General features: G+C 47.4%; 1 protein-coding gene across 2 annotated transcripts in view; it reads right to left on the reverse strand.

Annotated features, from left to right (window-relative positions):
* The window catches only part of LOC139051388 (uncharacterized), a 357,169-nt gene that overhangs the window by 293,739 nt on the left and 39,652 nt on the right, over positions 1–23,778 (reverse strand). Inside the window, exons 1-2 of one of the 2 annotated variants that reach the window (XR_011509367.1) lie at positions 16,607–16,786; positions 14,712–14,851 (exon numbers count right to left, since the gene is read on the reverse strand). The exons of the other annotated variant lie outside the window; for it this stretch is intronic. The gene's annotated coding sequence lies outside the window, so the exon portion shown is untranslated. Of the gene's footprint in view, positions 1–14,711; positions 14,852–16,606; positions 16,787–23,778 lie in introns of those variants that run through there. 2 annotated transcript variants of the gene reach the window in all.

Below are 23,778 nucleotides of genomic sequence, written 5' to 3' on the forward strand. Positions count from 1 at the left end.
CGGGGAAACCAAAGGACATGGTGCTTATGTAAGTATGCTAGAACTTGTCAATTAAGCCAGTGTCTTGAAAGAATGAAGAAACAATTTCAAACGTGACGTTGTTTTGCGGAACAAGGCATAGGGGCGAATATTCTTGCAGGCTAGAAGAATGAAACGGCTGTTTACCCCACGCTGTGCATAATGTTGCGCTTTACAACAATGTATGCTGAAAGCTCCGTTCACGAACCTTCGCATTGCAACGCAGTTGTAAAGAAACCAGGACAGCGTTAAGACTGTTAGTGTGAAAAGGAAGCTTGTGTTATGTTTATGCACAAGTTGGATATGGTTTTTCCAGATCGAAAGCTAGACGCGTTTTTTTTATTCTCCCTCCATGTTCAGAGCCTAAAAAGATATATATTCTAAGGGAGCAGAGCAATAATTTTGTGTTGAATCGGAGCAATGCAACGGAATCAATGCTTTAAAGTTTATCCTTAAAGAGAAACGCCTGGTTCCTCCTTTTCTTGCGTTCTTTCAACGTTCAGGAAAGGTTTGAATATAATTTGGCACAGCACCTAAACGGAACCAGTTGAGAAACATATTTAGCTAGTATTCACGAAAAAGAAGTGCATAAATTTACGCCAAACTCCATAAGCTAATACACAGCGTCCATGGCAAATCTGCCTGTCTTCATCTGCTTCTCTCTCGTACAGTGGTGGATTTGCGCAGTCCTTCTTTTCCTTTTGTGTCCATCAGACACATTCATCCATGCACATAGGCAATCAAAGGCTCAGGCGTGTGAGCACTGAACGCGTTTATCCGACAGTATATACGATGGGTCTCGCGGCGTTTACATGCCTATAAACTGTGTAAACCTTTGCGTTTTGGTGAACACCGCGTTGCATTACCCCGACTCGTGCTCGGCGAGACATCGCAGAGCAAGAACAGTTCTTGATTTGAAATAAAATGGTAGCTCGCCTCAATAGGAGACTAGAACAAAAGTAGTGCAGATACAGGCATGCATTCATTCCAAAACGTCCATGTGTCGCTTTTTTCTAATCTTTCTCTCTACACTATGCAGTGATCACGTAGTATGAATTATCTACGTTAAAGATGTTTAGATAGCTCTCCTTACGCTGCAGTAACTCACTCGCCAAAACGACCAAAATGCAGAGAACTTCACGAGCAATCTCAGGGAGCAGTTTAAGTCAGTCAAACTGAAGAACTTGGAGACAACACAGGAACTAACGGTCCTGTGTGCGTTTCCGAATGTGAACGAAAATCTCCCTTATTTACGGTCACATTTTGCGTACATAAAGAGAGGGAAAACAAGGACATTAACATAGCTACGTGGTTAGACTTCATCTCAGCGCTTTGCAGAGGAACTTCCACCATGACTCGATTGCCTCCCGACAATCCCGGTTTTACATCGCAATTGACCCACTACGAGCAATGGTGTTGCTGAATGCAAGTGTATGCACGCGTGTGTGTTTATATGCATTTATGCGCGTCGGCCTCCTTTTGCCGTGCGCGTGGGAGTGCGAGCTGTGGGTTTGTCTGATGAGGTAGTGTACTCTGAGCCTGACCGTTGAGTCTTCATAACCGATACTCATGGCGCAATCACTCTACACAAGCGCAAGATGCGGACGTATCGTGAATGGGAAACTTAAAAAATACTCTGTAGAAAATAAAATAGCTTTCCAATTTGTTACGATATTTTAGCTGACTACCTAAACCATTCTTGTCTTTGGTAGCGAGTATGAAATACCCACGCCTTATCGCTTTTTTTGCTATAGCATGATGTTACTACGTGCTGCGTAGTGTAGCAGAGCAGTTTTACAGGATCTCTGTTCCAACAATGGGCTTCTGTTGAAAAGATAGCGCAAGCAAGAGTGACCCTCGCAAGATGCAGTGTCAAATAAACAGGATGGCCTCGGAGCTAACTGTCTTTTTCCTATCGCAGGCTGCGAAGAAGCAGTTTAACCCGGTGGTAGTGTGATCGACCATGAGCGTCTATTTATACCTTGGCTGTTTTGAATATTGTCGAGGTTTAGGATAATCATTCATGGCAGGTCAACCTTAATCTGGATATGGCGTCATGTCCAACAATCCCGTGGCATGCACAAAGATTAATTCTTAGGTCGTCTTATTTATTATTATTTCCTTAATCACGGGGAGCGGGGAGAGTGATGTAAGTCGTCGAAGTGGGAGCAGGTGTCGGAGCCGGTGGAGTCGAGTTGTCGTCGCCGGGAGCCATGAAGGAAGGCTCGACGTACCGTCCACGGCGAAGCTCCGTGACGAGGTACAGGGAACGTCCACCTCCACCAGATATGTTACGTAGGAAGACATCGACGAAAAGCTATTTACAAGTATATTTACAAGGCAGTACGCCGCAGTTGGCCAACAGGCAACAGCTCGCGCTAGCTTCCAATCGTCGTCGTCGTCTTCCTACTGCTCGGCTCTTCGTCATTGGAAATACTATCCCGTAGCAATATTATTATTAGTACCAATACTAGAAGTGGTAGTAATATTATTAGTTCTATTGGCAACAGCGGACGTGTGGAAGTGAGAGACCGGCATTCTTAGCGAGCACATCGAAGGTTCCAGAAAAGCGGATAAAATTAACATTCGCTATAAACACCTCATTTGCTCTTGGTGTTAAAGTAGTAAATCTTGGACTGGTACAACGCGCATGAACCATATGTACAGTACGAAGTCGGTGGTTTCAGAGGTCAAAGCGCTTCTTTGCTTAAGCTGTAATATCGAGTTTATGCGTGTACACTTTCTTTAAAATATACTTTCATAGAAGTGCCATGTTCTAGTCGCTTTCCGTGGAAAGCATTGTGCGTCTCTAGGATCATTTCGAATATAGAGCCACTAATAAGGAATGTGGTGCAAAAAGAGATCCTTCTACTGTCGCACACCGATCTCTTGGAAGACTCAAGAGATTGGCTGCACATTGAATCAAGAGGCATCATCTAATGTCTCATGTGTAGAAAATTGAATACCATTGGCATCGGTGAAGCTGCTGCGGAGGAAAATAATATTATGCGAAGCATATCATGAGGGCTCAACCCAGCTCCTCAGGCGCGGCGGTGTCGCCTTGAAACCACGTGACACCGTGACGTCACGACAGAGGAGAAGTGGCCTTGGCTCAACTCTTGCAAGATGGGCTGGGTGGGAATCGAACCAGGGTCTCCGGAGTGTGAGACGGAGACGCTACCACTGAGCCACGAGTACGATGATTTAAAGCGGTACAAAAGCGCCTCTAGTGAATGCGGTGTTGCCTTAGAAACGAGCTGTTTCTAAGGCTCAGGCGTGCGTCGCTTGCTCAGGCGCACATTTCGTTGCCGCGCCGAACGCTGCGTTGCTCGACGCTCACCGCGTCCAATGCGGGGCGTCCAAGGCGAAGCAGAGTAACGCATGAGTTGTTTCTTCGTCTAGCCGAACCAAATATAGCCAAGCAACAGCAGTTCACCAAGCTAAACAGTGGTTCAACAACTAAAATAAAGGCTAGTATGCTTCGCATCCTGGGCTTAACCTTACCTAAGCCACAGCCATTTTTTGATTACCCATGTATGAGCGCTCAAGATGGCGGAATGGTTGTAAAAAACCGCGCGATACTTCGTTCGCAACGCTGAAACGATGAGATTCCAAATAGTGCGAAGTGCGGACTTGTCATCGCTGACTACACACCTTGGCCTGTCGAAGAACATGAGTGGATACACCTCGTCTGTTTAAATGAGCAATAGGCTTTGTTTTTCTTTTTTCTTAGGTGCGAAATAAGTGTCATCCCTATCTTGTTCCTACTATTTTTCAGCACAAAGAATAAAGCGAGTCTTGTTTGGCATATGAAGCCACTTGTCGATGATCCTGATAAAAAAGAAAAAATTACTTTCTTTTTAAATCTAGGTTAAGTTTAGGACTGCAGCAAAAGGATGAAAACGTACTTGAGGCTTCGTTTCGAACGTTGCAGCATTAAGGTGGCAAATACTTCAATCGCTGGGTAATCGATGATTTTATTGATGGCCCAACAGAGCGGGACCCAATTCACAAAGCTTTTTTCCCATTCGCCGGCTATTATTTCCAACATTACGATTGACGGGCACTTGTTCTTGCGAACAGACCCAGTTTAAAAGCTTCACGGTGAATACGGGTCCAGTGGTCGAATCTGCCAAACTTTTAAAGGACGCCTCACGAGATCAGACTATTTTGAACTCACAAGCGCAGTGCATTTAGTGCAGGCTAACAGTGTAGCGGTGCCACGGTCCAGCCGGAGAGGTGGACATATGAGCAAGAGCTGCTGTATACGTACATGCCTGTGTTGTGACGTCTCTCATAGTGACAGGTGATATCATGAATTATTGAAGGCAACACCTTCCGTTTGTGTAATTCGTTGCTTCAATAGACGAATTAAAGCGTAGATAAATAAGAAAACACTCAAACCAAACGTATGCGTGTTTTTTGTTTTGTTTTGCATTGCAGCAAGAGAGATGTACTTGCCTTTCGTCTGCTTGTTCCCACGTCGTGCAGTCGCCGGCGCAGAGAACGAAACTATGTAGTTTTCTACCGTGTTTTAGCGCGCGATCATGCTCTGTGATCCGCTTGTGTCGGCTTCACTTTTAGTGTAGCACACACTAATACAGCTAGTCCTGTGTTCTCGCGCACAGCGCGCAAAATCATGCGCTGCGCGAAACGAAGCCTGCACCGTAGCCTGCACCGTCATCTAATCGCGAGTGATCTGACCAGTCTTACACGGCACGCCTAACACGCTCGAATAGTACGTCTGTCTATATAGAAAGAAGCATCTTCTGCTTCAAGTGGTAATGCAGCCAAAGCATAGCCCCTGCACATTTCTGCTGTATTGCTTGATGTACGGATTGACTCGCGACTTAGGAAAGTTGCAGAAATCTGACAACGATCCACTGGATGCCATAGAATCCCACGTCTCAGCATTAGAATCATAGCGTGCATCAACCGACTTTGTTCCAACAAGATTTGATTCCTTAGATTGAAGAGACCGCACTTCTACACGAATGATTCTCCTACACGATTGATTCATTTCCAATTATGAAGCCCCCGTATGTTCCGATAACGCCTAAGTGCGCTGGAATCCCTTCGCTTTCCCGTCGACGATAGGCGTCCTTGTAATCGGTTAAGCTCCGATTTAAATATGACGCAACTTCTAAATGTCAAATCTCATAACTATCGCAGACCTTAACGTACCTGGTGTCGATAGGCATATGCACACTTCGGATATGACTGCATTCTTGCTGGTCTACTTATTAGCCTCACCATGTTCTGCGACGTAACACAAATCGTCAGGGTCCCACAATGTACAAATCTTTGGTTGACGTTGTATAATTAAGTTCAGGCCTTGGAGATAATTATTCTGAGTGCGAAATTGTTGATGGAATTTCGGACGACAAGGTTGTATTGATTTAACTTCCTTGTCCGCGTTCGATGTCCCATGTTCAGTTTGCGAAATTGTATAACTTTCATCATGCAGATAGGAGTCAGGACAGCGGTTTGGTCAACGTCCAAGCATAGCGAGCACTACTGCCATCGCAGTGCAAGCGGTAGTGCCAACAAAAACATTCCAGCAAAACTTTTTGTTGGGCTAGTTGGTGCGCTCGTCTGTGTCTCTTCTTCCCGTGTCGTCTGTTTGGCGCAATAGTAGTTCGGTAGTGCCAAGCATGCGTAATGCGGAGCTTGTGGGTTCAGCTCCCTCCTTCGGCAAGATGGTATCCGTCCACTTTCATTTTCGTGTATCTTGCATTTCTACTGTTCAATTAAAAATTAGCTATAACATTTTCTATGCTGTCCTTGCGTTTATTATTGTGGCTTCATGGGGTTTTAGCTAACAAAAATCTGCCCTCCCAGTTCCCCTTCTTCTTGTTCGTAAATTCAGTAGGCTCTTTCTAGAAGGCATTATAAATAAAAAAAACACTGATTATCACGGTATTATTCGCACTAGTTTAACTGTAGGCGCGATTTATCCTGCGAATAAAGAGCCACGACAGCAGTTCGGTCAACGGCCAAGCAGAGCGAGTACGAGTACAAAGGACCGCGTCTGCTTCCCCATATTTCGCTTCGGGTGTCCGTCTGTGTCACTGCAGTATTATACAGGGAATACAAAGGAGATAGTGCTCATGTTAGTATGCTAGAACTTGTCAATTAAGCCAGTATCTTGAAGGACTGAGGAAAAAATTTAAAGCTTGACGCTGTTTTGCTGAAGAAGGTCAACGGTCGTGTATGCTTGAGGGCTAGATACTCGCGCCGTCCAACCGTGCGTCCGTCCGTGCCCTGGAACGGTGTTAGCAGTGGCCACTGTGGCCTCTACCCCTCACACTTTCTCAGCAATCATGTGATGGCACAGCGGCGCATAGCAACAGTTGCGCCCCCACAGCTGTGGTCTCTCCCCCTTACGCTCTCTCAGCAATCACGTGATGGTACAGCGGCGGGCGCGGCAACGTTCCTTCTTCAGACGTCTCGTTGCAGCAGTCGAGTTAGTCGGATGGCTCCCAAGCGGCCCGGTGATGATTCCACGGCAAGTGGCTCGGAGAAGCGCCCCAAGAATGCGGATTCCCCCGATAACAAACGCCAGAAGAAGGATGAGTGAATGCTTATGCGGCGGGCTAACATGTCACCGGGCACCAAGGCAAGGGAAGCGGAGCGGAAGTGACGACATTTCCCGGTCGGGAACTATCGGCAGACATCTACGGCAGTTCTCTTGAGCAGACATACGGCAGACATCTTGAGCTTCTGGCTGGAAGCTTACCGTTATCATTGAAAAGGAAGGTGTACGATCAGTGCATTTTAGCAGTTCTGACATATGGGCCAGAGACTTGGAGACCTACAAAGAAGCTTGAGAACAGTTTGAGGAGTGCGCAATGAGCGATGGAACGAAGACTACTAGGCATAACGTTAACGGGACAGAACGGGAGCGGTTTGGATCAGATAGCAAACCGATATAGACAATTTTGTGATTGACCTCAAGAGGAAAAAATGGAGCTGGGCAGGTCAGTAATGCGCCGGTTAGATAACCGTTGGCCCATTAGGGTTACAGAATGGGTAAAGAGAGAAGGAAAACGCAATCGAGGACGGCAAAAGAATAGGTGAAGCGATGAAATTAGGAAATTCGCGGGCGCTAGTTGGAATCGGTTGGCGCAGGACAGGGGTAATTTGAGATCGCAGGGAAAGGCCCTTCATCCTGCAGTGGACATAACACAAGATCATTATTATTATTTTTTTTGTGTGTGTGTGCGCCGCACAAATACGCCAGTGTTGTTCTCGGGAACGTTAAATAAATAGTAGATTGATTGTATATTACTATATTCTTCATACGCAGCTGAACAAGTCATAGGAAAATAAAAGGGTAAATATGGAAACTGCAAAATATCGTTGAGAGAGACAGCAAATGAAGAAACGCATAATTAAATTAATCAAAACAAGTTAGTGTGTCTTGCAGTAGGGCCAAATTGCAGTTCACCGTGCGTTAAGGAAAGGCCAGAGTGGCGAAATCAGGCACTGAACATTTCAAAAAGTGAGGGTGTGTGGCTACAGAGCACCGCTATATTGTTCGCCTCAGCCACCACAGTCACTAGCAAGCCGCTGGAGCACGGTACTGATCAGCCTGCACGTCTGTCTTTCTTTCTTCTCTCATTCGTCGAGCCCCAAGTAAAGTTTATGACGAATTCAACGAAAGCCACCAGAAAAACAGAACCACGCTCTGAATCCTATAGCTAATTATGAGCATCCCACGAAATAAGGTGGGTGACCTTGAGAGACTAGTAAGTTCACTCGGTGTAAAATTTCGTCTTGTGGTATTTACCTAAACCTGGTTGTTTAGAGTTGATACTGGGCCTCATCTTGATGGTTACTGATGTGCTAGCTTGAGCGGAGAAAGTAAGGGAGTTTGCGAATCGATTTATTTCTCAGAAAGTCTGCAGCGTGAAATTTCAAGCGAATTCACGGGAATAGAGAAAAAACAGTGAGCATATTTATTCAGTTCTTTTATTCCCTAATTGCTGTAATTAGAGCATTGTAACGAATACACTCGGATAGCATGTATAGTGCGTAAGGCGGTTTTTGTTACAACTTCGAGAACCTCAAAAAAGAGCCTGCAAAATTTATTCGTAAACTGTCAGAAAAAATTATCTCTACAGGGGTTCATCATTTACAACAACAAAGAAAGTGACTATCAAATTAAAATCACTGCATCAATAACATCTAAATTACAACTATAAAGTATTCAACATGGATTGGTATGGTTTTCTAAAGAATAAGTCAGCTTAATAAGCATTAATCGATGTTCAAAAAACACTTCATTGGCGACTGGGCGGTGAATGCGAGAGAAAGGTATTTGCATTACCTCGCACGTCTTTGAAGCCCCGTTTCAAGACTTAAACCACGTTCAAGATATTGCAAAGCGTTTTTCCGCAGCTCAATCGACACGTCTCCTGCCTCTGCGAGGAGCGAAGTGCCACTATGGTGGCACACCACCGTCAATTGCACTAATACATACATACATACATACATACATACATACATACATACATACATACATACATACATACATACATACATACATACATACATACATACATACATACATACATACATACTGTGGGAATGCGCGACCCTCGCGCCTCCCCTGATGTTTTTCCCGCATAGCGCGTCTCCTGTAGTGCGGCTTCGCCGCACACGCGGCGGTCCGAGTGGTACAGGCGCAGTCCGAGAGATGGCGCTAGTGTTGCGCGGCTGCGGGGTTACCCTCAGCGGGAGATGCAAGGCGCGCTGTGTTGGGTTCGAGGCAACGAGCGGGGACGGGCGTGCCGCACGTGCAGCGCGGCTCTTTCCCGGCGGGTCGACGCACAGCGGGGACGTCTCCCGCGTGCCGCCACCCATGCTTCTGCGAGACCGCCTCGCGTGGCCGCCTTCGAACGCGCCACGATTCGCGTGACTATACACGCGAACGACCAGGCGTTGGGATCCAGCATGGAGCGAACATATTCGCTCGCGAGGACGCGGTAAGCAGGACTTCTAGATTTGTCGCGCGCCCATCGGCATGTTTTGTCGATAGCAACTCGGCTAGCAGGCATTGATGTATGAAAGGTGCAATAAATGCCCTTGTGATTGTTTGCACTACTGTGTTGTCGTTCCTTTGTCCCAAGAGTACGGTGTGAGATATCCCACATCAGATCCCACATCTGGCTGCCCAACGTGGACCTCTTGGGGCATCGGACGATAATTTTAAGTGTTGCTTCGTTCGAGACCTTTGTTTGAACCGAAGCGTAGGCCTAGCGTGGATTTTGATCGCTAGCGTCGGCGGCGTGCTTTCTTGAGCGAGGTGATGGTGGCTGTAGTGTGTTTGAACATGTCAACATGCTAAGCCTTTTCGCAAGTGTTTTTTTTAATGGCATTCGTTGGTACGAGAGCCACGTGGTCTGCATCCTGGGAGGGCGAGGCTGAGCGCCCGCGAAGCAGTGGCAAGCCTGAAGCGAGTGAGTACGGAAGCCTCGTGGGTGGTCCGAATTTCCTATGTAAATAGCTTCTTCTATCTCTTTGACTCGGATGAAGTCGCGGCTCTGGGAGCCGGGTGGCCGCGGGCCACGGGTGCCACTACGGGCTGACTCGTATTGCGGCCTGGCACCGGGCGCTCCGACACCGTCTGGGACGGTGGGCGCCGTCAACTCGGATGCTGTGTGCACCGAGCGGAGTAGGACCACCTCACAGAGCTGACGTCTCCTCGCGGCTGCCGGTTTTGCGCCCATCTTGGGTGTTGTTGTTTTTGGATGCCGGTTGGTGTCAGGGTAGCGACGCTTTAGGCCTAAGGCTTTACGAAGCTGCCTGTCGCACGTGGAGGGACACAACCGGGTGGACCGTGGCGTTGAGGCGTTGCAATTTGCTTCCCTCATTCTATTTAGCCTCGCACGAATTGAAATTACTCGTTCGACTCAAGAAAGCGAGCTTCGTTCACGTGAACTTAGCATCTGAGTATAGCTGCCCGATCTTTTGCTAGCCGAGTTGAACATCGTACCACGTGGGCGATGCGCATGCATAATTCCTCTCCCTTGCACTACTTTAGTGTTTGCCGAGTGTGTTGAGTTTACGCAGTGTGATTGGAGTCACCCCTGGTTTGCCGTCACCTGCACATCGTCTGCGCTGCTGCCCCGGACTACGATCGAGCCACCCCGGGCGATGGTGATGCTGTGGCCAGTTCGGCGCGACGACTTCGGCGGCCTCCTGTATCCAGCTCGCAACCCTCGGCGGCGGACAAAAGAGCCGGCGGTCACCGACAGCTACTGCTGCTCCCGCCAGCAGGGCGCGTCGGCGCGAGCGACGCTTGCTCGTGCCGACTACTGCGTCGTCGTCACCGGAGTCCTGGCTTGGGATCGTGCCGCCGAGGCTGCACAGCTGCTGCTGTGACCGGCGGACGCCAGCGGTGCACCCAGGGACAATGTCGGCTCGCATGCTATGGACAGCGTGTGGACATTTATTCGGCGCGGCCACTGTTACATGTACTACCTTGTCGCGAAGCGCGCGTTGATGTGAGACCGAGTGACATGTTTCGCCGGAATATGTAGTGATTTAAGGTTGGGGGGATGTGGGAATGCGCGACCCTCGCGCCTCCCCTGATGTTTTTCCCGCATAGCGCGTCTCCTGTAGTGCGGCTTCGCCGCACACGCGGCGGTCCGAGTGGTACAGGCGCAGTCCGAGAGATGGCGCTAGTGTTGCGCGGCTGCGGGGTTACCCTCGGCGGGAGATGCAAGGCGCGCTGTGTTGGGTTCGAGGCAACGAGCGGGGACGGGCGTGCCGCACGTGCAGCGCGGCTCTTTCCCGGCGGGTCGACGCACAGCGGGGACGTCTCCCGCGTGCCGCCACCCATGCTTCTGCGAGACCGCCTCGCGTGGCCGCCTTCGAACGCGCCACGATTCGCGTGACTATACACGCGAAGGACCAGGCGTTGGGATCCAGCATGGAGCGAACATATTCGCTCGCGAGGACGCGGTAAGCCGGACTTCTAGATTTCTAGATTTGTCGCGCGCCCATCGGCATGTTTTGTCGATAGCAACTCGGCTAGCAGGCATTGATGTATGAAAGGTGCAATAAATGCCCTTGTGATTGTTTGCACTACTGTGTTGTCGTTCCTTTGTCCCAAGAGTACGGTGTGAGATATCCCACATCAGATCCCACAATACATACATACATACATACATACATACATACATACATACATACATACATACATACATACGTACGTACGTACATACATACATACATACATATTACACGCATGCTCTTCTAAGATCTCCTATCCCCTTTACCACGCAAGCGACTTTCCACACTTCACACGTGCACTTTTTTTTTCAATTTTACACACCTAATACAAACGCCTTAATAAAATATATGCATATATTGAAAACAAAATGTTCCGTCAAGGCTTTTTCTCATATCTAAGTAGAGGTTTCGATACAGTGCAGAATTACATTCTTTCATTTTCTAGTAAACAAAACAGGAGTACAATATGGAGTTTACGAAGGAGTCAGGTAGCCGACGTCACTTTGTTTCTTGGTCCCATTTCTCTTGGGAACACTAGAAACTGTCGTTTAAGAAAGGCGTCAGTAACTACAAGTACACCTAAAAATGTTGCCACCTGGCAATTTATTAAGCAACTTCTTGCGGTGAAGCGAATCACGAGGTAACCATCGAGGTAATCCTCAAACTCGGGACAGGTGTAATGACGAACATAATTTTTTATCGCACTGCGCATTATCGAAAATATTCAGCAGTTGATCCCACTTAAATTCCCCTTGCACATTTATTCACGGTTGCTTATCTAGAAATTGCATCGTACAAATTATTAGTGATTTAAGCTACAAGATGGAGCCAGACTATTTGAATATGTTCTTAAGATTGCTCCGAAGCTTCTGAATCATTCCTATCAGACTACTCAAATCGCTATCGCAAATAAGACTCAGTAAGAATAGAATATACATTTAGAAGGAAAACGATCTTGGGTGCATACGTGCTAAACCCTCACATAATGAACTGTGTGCACCTGCAGAAAAACAAATCGTGTGCCTGACAGCTCCAGTCGAGGGACAGCGCTTCCCCACCAGTTATAAAGCAGATCTGAATAAGGAAAGCTTCAGAACATTGCCATTGACCTCAGCTTGCTACTTAATCCACTAATGGGGAAGCGGCTGTCTGTAGAACTTGAGCTATCATCAAGTATAAGTGTCAACACACTGCAAAAGGAGAAAGGATGTTCTGCCCGCCAGTGTTCTGTAGTCATTGATTATAAACACTACTTTAACATAGATTTCCTACCAGGTGCCCATGTGTCCATTACAAAGGGTTTAAGCATATAAGGCAACTTGCGGTACTGAGGTGAGATTCGTAACGCAACCCTGTTGGCTTTCCTTTCAAGAGCGCAAATTCCACAAGTTAGAAAACCTTCTACTCATCATGTAGGAAAGAGGCAGCTTAAGAAGTGTCAGACGAAAGCATGCATTTTTGAAATGAGCAGCTTATCTGAAAGAGTAGCAGGTGCTTTCGATTGAGAGAAGAGAGTTCGACTAACTGGCACTTGCAACCTATTGAGGCGACGCAGGCTATGAAGCAAATTGTGTCGACCAACCGAAATTTGTATTCATGACAAAGACGTACATGGCAAAGACGCACTTTCATGTGTGCTAGATTAGACTAAGGTGGTCGGTTTCTATGGGAGTGGCAAGCGGGTTAGCTCAGCCAGCATGGGCAAAGTGAGCCTTAGCCTGGGAATAAACACAGAGTTTCTATATACAATTGCTAAAGGGAACTCTGGCGCTGCGATGCCTTAGCCGTCGTGGGATTGGTGCATAGTTTGTACATGGATTTGTCTCATCTTTCTGCTTGGGGCTTCAGACTTTTCTTACGCGTTTTCGTTTATTACGTTATATCTGAGCCTATGTTGGCTAAAATTTGAAAACAATTATTATTTATTTTTATGCAAAAGCTAATAACATCTTGGTCTATATTGGCCGAAATTTCAAAACCATTATTATTTATTTTAATGCAAAAGCTAATAACATGTAGGCCTACATTGGCCGAAATTTCAAAGCAATTATTGTTTATTTTATTGCAAAAGGCAATAAAATTCTGCAAGCAAGCAGAATTGCTGCTAATTGCAGTAGTTGTGCTTGTCCCATGCGTCCTTGGCGTAATAGTTCCAATATCGGGCTTCTGTGTTCGAATCCTGCCCTAGGACAGTGGTAATTATGCTTTTTTTGTTCATAACGCCGTACATTCTTGAAAATGATCACTTTGCAAAGTAACAAACCCATTTAAAGCCACAAGGACGAAATTTAGGCAAAGTGATGTACTACTCATCATTCCCATGTTGGCAGAGCCGCCCTGCTTGCAGCTTCCGTGGACACTAACCCTACAGCTCGCTCTTGTAATAGTATTATACTTTCATGAATTCTGGGTAGCAGATGGATTTACGAAAACTTTGTCCATCTGACTTCAAACGGCTTCGTCACTTTGTAAGCTCGTCATTTCCAACAAGAAAATTTATAATAACTATTTATATCGACATTATTAACGCATATGATGGCATGAGTTCAACGTATATGACCACTAGCACAGAAGCCAGGTATTGAAACCGTTATACAACGGACTCATGCATTGACAAACTGCTATAGAACGCCCTCAAAAATTTGTCACAGGCAAGCCAGCGGGTTCACACGCTTGGCACGTTCTGAGCGATTTGGCCGCCTCAACAGCTGAAGCGCTGCAATTAGTAGTAATTGTGCGTGTTCGTAGAGATGCCTCCGATAAGAACTGCAAGAAACTACATATGCCCAGCGTTAAATGTTTCACGACATCTAGTAGGTGGAAAGCGAAACATTTTTCTGGCTCTCAGGGGCGTCTCAGGTCTAACATCGTCAAAAGAAAATGAAAGAAGCTGATCTTCAGCATACATACAAAACCTCACAAAATACTTTCTCGTCAGCGTGAGATGAGAAGAAACGAAGGCATAATTTAGAGTTCCTTGATGTGACGGCGTAGAGGAAGTTGCAAGAGCGAATATGGATTGGGACGGCACGACTGATTGCCACCGTTTTGTTGCACATTGACGCGGTAACCGGCTGAAGGCGCCACGCGGACTACAAGGCGACAAACGAAATTATCTGGCGAAATTATCTGGCGACGGCGTTAGATCGCCCTCCGCGACGACAAAGTAGTCGCTGTCACTTCCCGCTGTCGCTCGAAAATTGTTCCTAGGTGGTATTCTTTAGGGCATCTGCATGAATTTAATTCTGGGGTTTTACGTGCCAACACGACGGTTTGTAAGAGTGGCTTGTTGGGCTAGTTGGTACATGGTTATACTAGGAGAATACCAGCAAACCTTCCTGTCTCTTTGTCTATGTCTGCCTCTTGATTTTTTTCTACGCTCAAGTTTGCTGGTATTCTCCTAGTATAATATAATGACGGTTTGATTACGAGGCACGCCGTGGTGGCGGACTCTGGATTAATTTTGAGCATCAGGAGATCTTTAAAGTGCCCGCAATTTACGGGAAATGGGCGTTTTCATTTGACCCCCCCCCCCCCCTTTATCGAAATACGCATCCGCACTAGAGATAAGATCCCGCGATCGCGTGATTAGCAGCGCAACAGCACAGCCTCTAAGCCAGCGTGGAGGGTTAGAGCATCGGCGTGTTTAGGTTCCGGCACAAAGCACTCACCCTATACTCCGGAAACATTCCTACCAGTTGAGATGAGGCGCTCGGTACCTGGAAGTAGCCAGATGCCCTCTTCCTCTTCGCTCGCCATAGAAGAGGTGCCAGAGACGACGTCGTCATACTGCTGCACACTAGGGCGGTACCTGCCACAGCATTGGCAATGGAAAAATAGTCATCTTAAGCTGAATTTTGTGATTCTGTGCAGTCTTGCAGCGTATCCTGAACTGCCACAGTTTCAGTATGCCCTACGTGTGGACTCAACTGAGAGTTAAAACAAAATTCGGGCTCCAACCCTTATGCGCTTGTCCTGCCACCGCCATATTGGCCTTCGTGTTTCAAGCTTTAGAGCGCATATACGGACCCGAACGCTTTTGCGTGAAGGAAATGCATTGCCGTAATGCTAGAGCTATCAAACCACTCATCATTAACATAGTCTATCCTCGATAGTCACCTGCGTCTCGGAGACTCTGCGCTCGCATCCAATGCTGGTGAAGAGAGCGAGGAGGCCGGTGAGACCTGAGGGGCATCGGCGTGTGACACTTGGATGTATATCTTGCCATAACCACCACGCGCCAGCTTTCTAATTTCACTTCTACTCATGGCTGAGCAAATGTTCCTTTTCCATTCAGAGAGATAAAAATATATTTAAACTATGCGTCGAGACCAATTTGGGAGAGTGGGTAAAAGGAATGTAGATTGTACAATTCATGAAGTTTACAAGGAGCGAGGCAGGCCAACGTCTTTGATTTACTTTTGATACCTTCGTAATGGCTGCTATGCAAACCAGGTAGACAGACAATAAACACAAGCACATGAAAGGATTGGCGCCGCAAATCAATATATTACATAGTATCATCCGATGGAGACTCTACAGTCCCAGTTCTCTGAATAGAATCCTGAATTATGCAGTACCGGATTCAATGTAGTAGATCAATTGCAAGGTATCTAATATTATCGGAAATATTTTGGCATTGGTTATGATGGCTCACCGCTGGACATTGCACGCTCGCGATAAGTAGCGATTGAAGAGCTGTCAACAGAGCCCCGATGGCAATAGCAGATACCACGTAACCAAAGAGATCATGATGGAAGCCGAGAATATTAGCTCATGCGTCACATGCGGCACGTGGTCATGGATGCGTTTTTTTTTCAGTTTTTTATCAAAGTGGTCAATGTTGCAAGTTTTTTCTGATGGATCCACGGCCATACGAAACGTGAAATTTCGCAGCGAAGCTAACTTATACCTCGGCTATCTGATATAATGCTTTTAAGGAGATTTATGATTTCGTTGCATTTGAGCTTGAAGGCATGCAGACCAGAACCCCGATTATGTCGCATGATGCGACTTGGCGGCCACAAAAGACTGCAAAGGGTGATGGGCAGTGTAGCATGCCAACTTCAATTAGTTTGTATAGCTTCCGTCAATAACGTTGGCTCACGAGGGTTCATATGTTTGCCCCCGAGATCCCACGCATCCTGTACGAGATCCAGTTTAGAATGACTCACACTTCGCAACCAGCAATCATTTGTGTAGAAATCAGGTGGCCTGGAGCTGGCAACGTCCCAGTGCCCTCTCTCTTGCACACTATGAGTGGCAGGAGCAACCATAGTCATGGCGTAGTATATAAGGTATAGAGACCCGCGCAAGAACGTAGGAAAATAAAGGGGATGTTATGGTGAACGTCTACACCGCCTTGCAACAAAATTTTCGCGCTTGAATCGCACGAGAAGTTGGACTACTTTCTCAGTGACACATTCTTAAAATTCTTGCGCGCGTTTCCAATCCGTAAAACGTCATATCTACGCGAATGACGTTAGCGTCAACACAACGTAACCTTTGCGCATTTCTGTGGCAGTAACCATGCAGAAACATCATGACCGTCTATCATGACACTCACCTTGGTCTGTGTGGCTCTGCCCTCACATTCACGGTCCACCGCAACACCACCCAAGGGAATCCGAAGATCCGCGACCATATACTGGAACAGGCAGTATATGGTGCAAGAAGTGGAAGCGACCTCGTACTTCAGGCCCCGAGCAAGCCCCGGTTGGAGCTAGATCGTGCACGTCTGCTTTCGCCTCCGACGATGATGATCCTTATGATGATGATGATGGTAGCCTCACATTATGGCTCATAGCCACATTGGGGGACTGGCCAAAAATTTTGGATTGGGCATCTTCTTCCTCGCTGCCCTCACGCCCGTGCTGCTTCTCCACGTGCAATGTTCTTTGCTGTGAGTGAGTGAGTGAGTGAGTGAGTGAGTGAGTGAGTGAGTGAGTGAGTGAGTGAGTGAGTGAGTGAGTGAGTGAGTGAGTGAGTGAGTGAGTGAGTGAGTGAGTGAGTGAGTGAGTGAGTGAGTGAGTGAGTGAGTGAATCACCTTTTATTGCAGGTCCCGCGAGAACGCGAACTCGTCGCGCACCCGGCTAGTCCCGCGTCCGGACCGGCAGGTCTAACCAACCGGCCCGGTCCGGCGGCCCGGTCGCGGGCGCGCCGGACAGCCAGGATTTTCTTTTCAAGAGCTGGGCTACACAGAAGCGAGTCCCACTCCTTGATGAACTTGGGGGTATGTCGAAACGCACTCCCAGAGCATGTGCGCTAGATTGGAGTTCTGCCCGCAGGAGGAGCAGGCGTCGTCGCGATACACGTCGGGGGTCAGTGATTGAAAGCACTTTATTAAGGACGCGAGCTTGTCGCGCACCCACCTAATCCCACGTCTGGACCGGCAGGTCTAGCCCAGCGACCCGGTCGCGGGCACGCCGGACAGCCGGGATTTGCTTGATTAGAACGGGGCTGCGCCGTAGCAAGTCCCACTCCTCGTTGCTGAACTTCGGGTATCTCGACCCGCACTACCAGAGCACGTGTGATAGAGCGGAAGTCTGCCCGTAGGACGAGCAGGCGTCGTCCCTATATATGTCGGTATAAACTTCGTGTAGAACGGCCAGACACAGACATGTGCCGGACTGTAAGAGTCTAAGAGAAAAGGCTGGTGCCCTATTCAACTAGCGATGAGGGGGTGGAAAGACCCTTCCAGACATGTAGAACAATTTCGTAGCCTGGTTGTAAATAGCGTGAGTGGTCCTGCGGTCGTAGAGACGCTATACAGGTTAGCCCACATAACTTGGATTCTGCAGCCAATAACTAAAAATTTTATTATTTAAACATAACTAATCCGTTGGATAAGAGGAAAATAAAAATAGCCCGATTAACTCTAGGCCAGTGCCAACATTATGCATTCAGTTCAACTCGCGTCTGGAGTAACGTTCATTTTTAAAACAATGGCTCAAGTCATTTGGGAGAATCTGTGTATATATATATATATATATATATATATATATATATATATATATATATATATATATATATATATATATATATATATATGTGTGTGTGTGTGTGTGTGTGTGTGATATATGTGATATATATATCACATCCTACCAAACTAACTAGGACGCCAGGGACAGCTTAGGACAAATTTGTTGTACTTATTAATTGATTAAAGAAATTATAAATTATTACCAATGAAAGTTGATGTCGAAACAACGGGAGGCAGGTGGGATGCGAAGCCGAGGGTTCGTATCTCACCTGCGACCAGTTGTTTCGACTTTCGTTTTCCTTAATTTATAGCTTATTTATTCAGTTAATACGTACAAGTAATTTCCCCTATGCTGTCTTTGCTGTCTTTGTTGGCTTCTTACGATAGTAGTAATAAATATCGCGCCCCTCTGCTTCCTTTCTTCTCGGTTGTGAATATGTATAGGAAGAGGCCGTGTATGCCAAGTGAGCTCGTGAACAATACTTTGCGATATAGCGTACGCAGTTTATTCACCGGTGCGGGACCTCAGAGGTGCGACGTACTGCTAACCCATTTCACTCTCATTTAACCCTCAGTTGTCGCCGATTCTTTATTTGCGCGGTCCGCACATGCACCGTTACCTCGACCACTCGGCCGACAAAGCTCCGACGAGGAGCTGCTTTAACGCTTGCTCCATTTGACCTGCTTACAGTGAGCACCATATTTAACTGGAATCACCTATTAACTTTAACCAACAAGAGAAAAACATACACCTTGAAAAAGAACACCTGGAAGAAATAACTGAACAGCAGTTTAGCGTCTTCATCGAGAAATTTATTGTGAATCACTTTCCAATGACCCAAGACAAGATTTCGTGAATCAATTCACGACGCCTTCCAGTTATTCGATCTTCCACGGGGAGTCAATCCAAATCCCAATTGCTGATTGTCGCTGAATGTGACCAGCGCCCTTCCGCGATGACTGTGATGTCACTTGCCCTTGCCACTTTTCTTGGGCTTGGAAGCACTCGTCCGGTTGGCCCGCCGTGATTTCGACGAGGACCTGCTCGCCGCCTTCTTCGACTTCACCCGCTTACCTCCAAGGCTTGACGAGGAGTGGCTGCTACGGGCACGGCGACGCCGTTTACGTCCGCCACTCTTGGTGGTCGCGCTCGCGGCATACGAGCTGCTGACGGAGCGATGATGTCGGCTCTTGCTGCGTCCCCTCTTTCTCCCGCGGGTGCTCTCCGAGCGGGTGGTTGATGCCCCTCGGCGGCTGCCTCTGTGCTTGCGGCCACCTCGACCGCTGCGGGACGAGTGTCGGGATCGGCCACGGCTCTTTCCCCTCCTGGCATGGTGGCTGCTGCTGCCGGAGTGGTGACTACGTGAGCGCTGGCGACGCTTCGTACCCTTGGCAGCGGCCGAGGAGGCATGGCTCCGGGACAAGCTCCGTGCTCGGGTCTTGCGGCTCACTCTGGGGGCCTTTTGTGAGCGTCTCTTGCTGGTGGAGGGGACGTTCACATCAGCTTCTGGTGACGGTTCATCAGAGGCCTTTCTTGTCTTAGCAGAAGCCCTGGTGGTGATGGCTTTCTGCGCTGCCGGCTTCGCTGACCTGGACCTCGTCGTTGGTGTAGGCGAATCCTTGGTCGCCTTCCCGCGCGGCCGCTTCACGACGGGCGCCTCTTCCGATGGACTGCCCCCATCATCGGCAGCAGCCGGCTTCCGCTTCGCCCGGGTGGTCTTGGGCGGGGCCGCTTTCTTGTTGGTCGAATCGTCCTCCTCCGTCATGGCGGCAACAGCCCGGCGCACTCCCTCGGCCTCGGTCCTCCGTCGGCGCCCACTCCCGCTGTCTCCCTGCCGTTGGCCTCCGCCTTGAGGCTGGCGGGGAATCGGTTGGCAGGCCTGGCTTCCAGAGCAGCCGCGCCCACAGTGCGAGGACACCCGCCTGCCGCGATCCAACCGAGGCTGCTCTGGCCGGTCGAGCCGCACTCGCGAGCCCCGTGGAACGGCGCGTGAAGTGCCGGGCTTCTTTCTCTTTCGGCGTGCCAATCTTCTAGCGAGCAGCCCTCAATTTTGCAGCACTCCAACGCCTTGAATGGCTAGCGATGTTAATGCAAAGCTCATAAAAAGTATCCCACATTTATTTACACTCTGTTTGAACCCCAATATTTGTTATTTCCGGACGCTTCAGTGCAGGATACAAGCGAGAATCGTACTCGGCCATATTGTAATCACATGTATTGCAGTTAGGAGCTGTGCAGTGCGATTGTAACACAAAATTCTACTGATGTATATGTGTATGGTTTAGAAACGCGGTTTCTATTCTATTGATACTTTAAAAAGTCTTCAATGAATACGTCTATATTATTGGTTTGCTCCACTCGTTCAATGTACGCTGATGCATATACACTCGCAGCCATATTACTACTTTATAGCAGAACAATATATTCTCTATTGTATTGTACGTATAATCACCGAGCAATACTTTTCATCAAATTTGATACCATTGCTTGTGTAGCTATTCAATGAACAGAAACCGTCCCTGGGCCTTCAACTAGGCCACTTCGACTTGATTATCTCGGGGTTGACTACGGCGGTATTTCATTTCGGGACACATATTCTGGCGCACGATTTTATAACAACTCCAAAAGTGAACCATTCGCTTTCCCTTGTGTGATTGGTCACAATGATTCTTGTTAAGACGGAAGCGCAATTTTCACCAACCGTGCCAGGACATATGAACGGTTTGTTTTCAGAACGGGAATGGTGCTTGCATGGCCACCATTATCCGACATGTTGACGCCCTATTTGGCGGTCGAGTAGTCATGTTTCTTTTTATGAAAATTCGTGCTGGGAAACTGCAGAAATCGCTTCGGTGAATTGGTCAAGATGACGAAATGGGCGTAGACCTGTAAATATTCACGAAGCAAACTCTTTCGCAAGTATATTGCGAAGCTAGCGTTTCTATAGAAACATAGCCGTAGAGCAGGAACCGCTTCAAAGTATTTTCAATTTCACCGTAAAGGGGTGGCGTTGTGGAAAATAATGTTTTTTGTTTGCCCAGCGTGCTGCACTGCAACCCAATGCAACCCAAAAACCCAAAACCCCTGCATTGTATTACAAATTGCAGCGTAAAGGGGTAGCGATTTGTAAATTCATTTTTTTTTACCCAGCTTGGTGCCATAGCGCCTGTGGAGCTGCGCTGCCAAACACGAGGTCGCGGCATCAAATCCCGGCCACGGAGGCTGCGTTTCGATGGAGACGAAATATAAAATCGTCCGTGTCTCGATTATTTACGGCACGTGACGTTGCACTGGGCTGAAAACTCAAACATTTTACGCCAACATTATTAGTCTGGCAAACCGTGCAAAGTATGGTAGTCTGCGGCGGTATTTAATGGCAGCGAGAGGCACCTGCATCGCCATGTTTTTGCCTTCGTTTCGGCCCACTTAAAATTTTTGTTCATGAATGATGCTTTCTTGCTCATAGCCTTCACAAGCTTTCGTAGAGTGTGGACATTTGCGGTTGAAGGCGTTGTTCCTTTAAAGCATGTGTTTATTTTAAATGATATTCGTCAAACAATACGCATGTATTGCAGCTTTTCACTGATTTATTAAAATTGCAGTCAACATTATTACTTTTCTCAAAATGAATTAATATGCCTACGGCTACTGCTTTTTTTTTCTTGTTATGAAAAAAAATGTACGCAAGGCAGCACCGTCAATTTTCACCAGGCAAATGGCATAATGCAAATAAACAACGAATTAAACGAGGGATGGCAGTGCCGCAGGTTCCATCGTGCAAACGGTTGTCTGTGGCGCGCATCGCAATAGGTTATATTTGGCAGCTTATTGGTCAGCTGAGGTGGCCTGCGTCCCTTGCGTTTCACGAGATAGCGGTAACTGGGCGTTGAATGCGGGTTCTTCGATGCTGGATGGTTGGTTATGTTGTGACAAGGTGGAAAACGAGCGCGTTGATGCCAACCTACGACAAGTAGGCGTTTTTTTCAGAGACAGGCATCTTCCCTAATGTATCACATGTCGGTAAGAGGCGTTTACGAAGGAATGACCTCGTGCTTTGAGATGCCTGGGGCCCTATAACGTAAAACTATTCCAATATGTTTCTATTCCAATTTCCTGACGTCAAATTTGCGTAACCACCGACGCAAGCACCGGGCGGTCACCCATAGGGTTGTCTGAACAGACCAATCAAACGCTCTCCTCGTTCATAGGAGGTCCCTTTTGTTTGCTTGAAAAACGAATAACATTGCCTACACTGAGCGGCTTGTTGTATCTAATTGGCTGACAAGAGGCGAGGAGAACGCTCAAGTGGAGAGGGATTCACTAGGGCAGAGCCAGTGCACTGAAAACCGATAACCGGATGAAGAGGGTGGTGCCGGCGTCTGCGATTTGTCGGCTTTCCCTTACTTAGCTTGTGGTGGCTGGTCGAAAATCGCGGCGGCATGTAACGGAAGCTTAAGAATGACGCTAAAATTGACCCTCAGCAAAGAAGAGTTGGCAGAATGAGGTAGTAAACGTGTCGAAAGTGCTTAAAAACGTTACACGGCCACGCAAGAAGTTTTATTATACGCAAATACACCCATGCTCTCCGGCAGGTGCGAGTAGCCAGCGTCTCAGCGATCGGCGGCAGCTATCTTGTATTCCTTTCGGAACGGGGCAGCCTGCGGCTATTCCGAAAAAAATTCAGTTTTGTTCGGCATATTAATGCATCTTTATCGCGTACACGTCACTTTGACGCGGTGAGTTCGTGCGGTTTTGTGACGTCGCGTGACAGGCAGGGGAAGTGGGTGCAGCCCGAAAACTTTTTACCAATAGCCGAGGGCTAATGGCGAAAAGAAATCGAATCAGAAATAACTGTTTTTCTTTTTCTGTCAAATCTTGCATAATCAGTGTGCACACATCATATCAGATGGGGAGGTATTGCGGTTTTTGTAACGTCGCTTGACAGACCGGTGAAATGGGGGGTGGTCGAAAAAAGTTTTTGACCAATCGCGGAGGGCTGATAGCAGAATTGGAATAGAAAAGTTTGGAATAGTTTTACGTTATAGCGCCCCTGCTTTATTTTCACTCAGGAACAAAGCTGCTTTGCTTCATGAAGGACGTTAGGTTGCTTGCCTTCATTCGCTTTCGTATGCAACACGCAAAGATCGCGTCGCATTTGAAACCAAATTGTGAGTTTAACGTTGCCATCAGCGCCATTGACGACTGCCAGCTGCTCAGACACCTATGCAACGTAAGCTGAAAGTAAGAATAATAAAGTTACGCCACATTACCGTATAGAGAAGTGTAAGAAGAAAGACTCATGAAATTAACGAAGATGTTGTTGTAGGGTCTAGTACGAGTAAAGTTAGGTTATCAATAGGAGTAACCAATATAAGAGCCGGTGTCGATGATCGATGGAGAGGTAACGCGCGATCCTGAGCCTCGTGCGATTCGGTGGCGCCATCCAGTTACGGTACCTGCAAAGGCGCACGCTCGTGTAGACCAAGTTTCAAAGAACCGTTGTTCCTTCGTGAAAAACATACAGAGGCAATTGTCATACATGTCATAAAAAAGAATGCCGAGTGATATGAATGGCCAGACAAAGCTTTATTTACGTTACCACTCATGGCCTACAATTGCCGATGTTGCACCCACTGCACTAGAGCTTTACTTTTACACTGTATTTCGTGCATTTGTAGCATAGAATTATGTTACCATTAGTAATTCAGAGAATAACTGTGCAGACCACTATGAGGATTTTGCATCATGGCAGTG

The sequence above is a fragment of the Dermacentor albipictus genome, unplaced genomic scaffold (genome assembly GCF_038994185.2).
Source record: "Dermacentor albipictus isolate Rhodes 1998 colony unplaced genomic scaffold, USDA_Dalb.pri_finalv2 scaffold_11, whole genome shotgun sequence".
NCBI lineage: Eukaryota > Metazoa > Arthropoda > Arachnida > Ixodida > Ixodidae > Dermacentor > Dermacentor albipictus.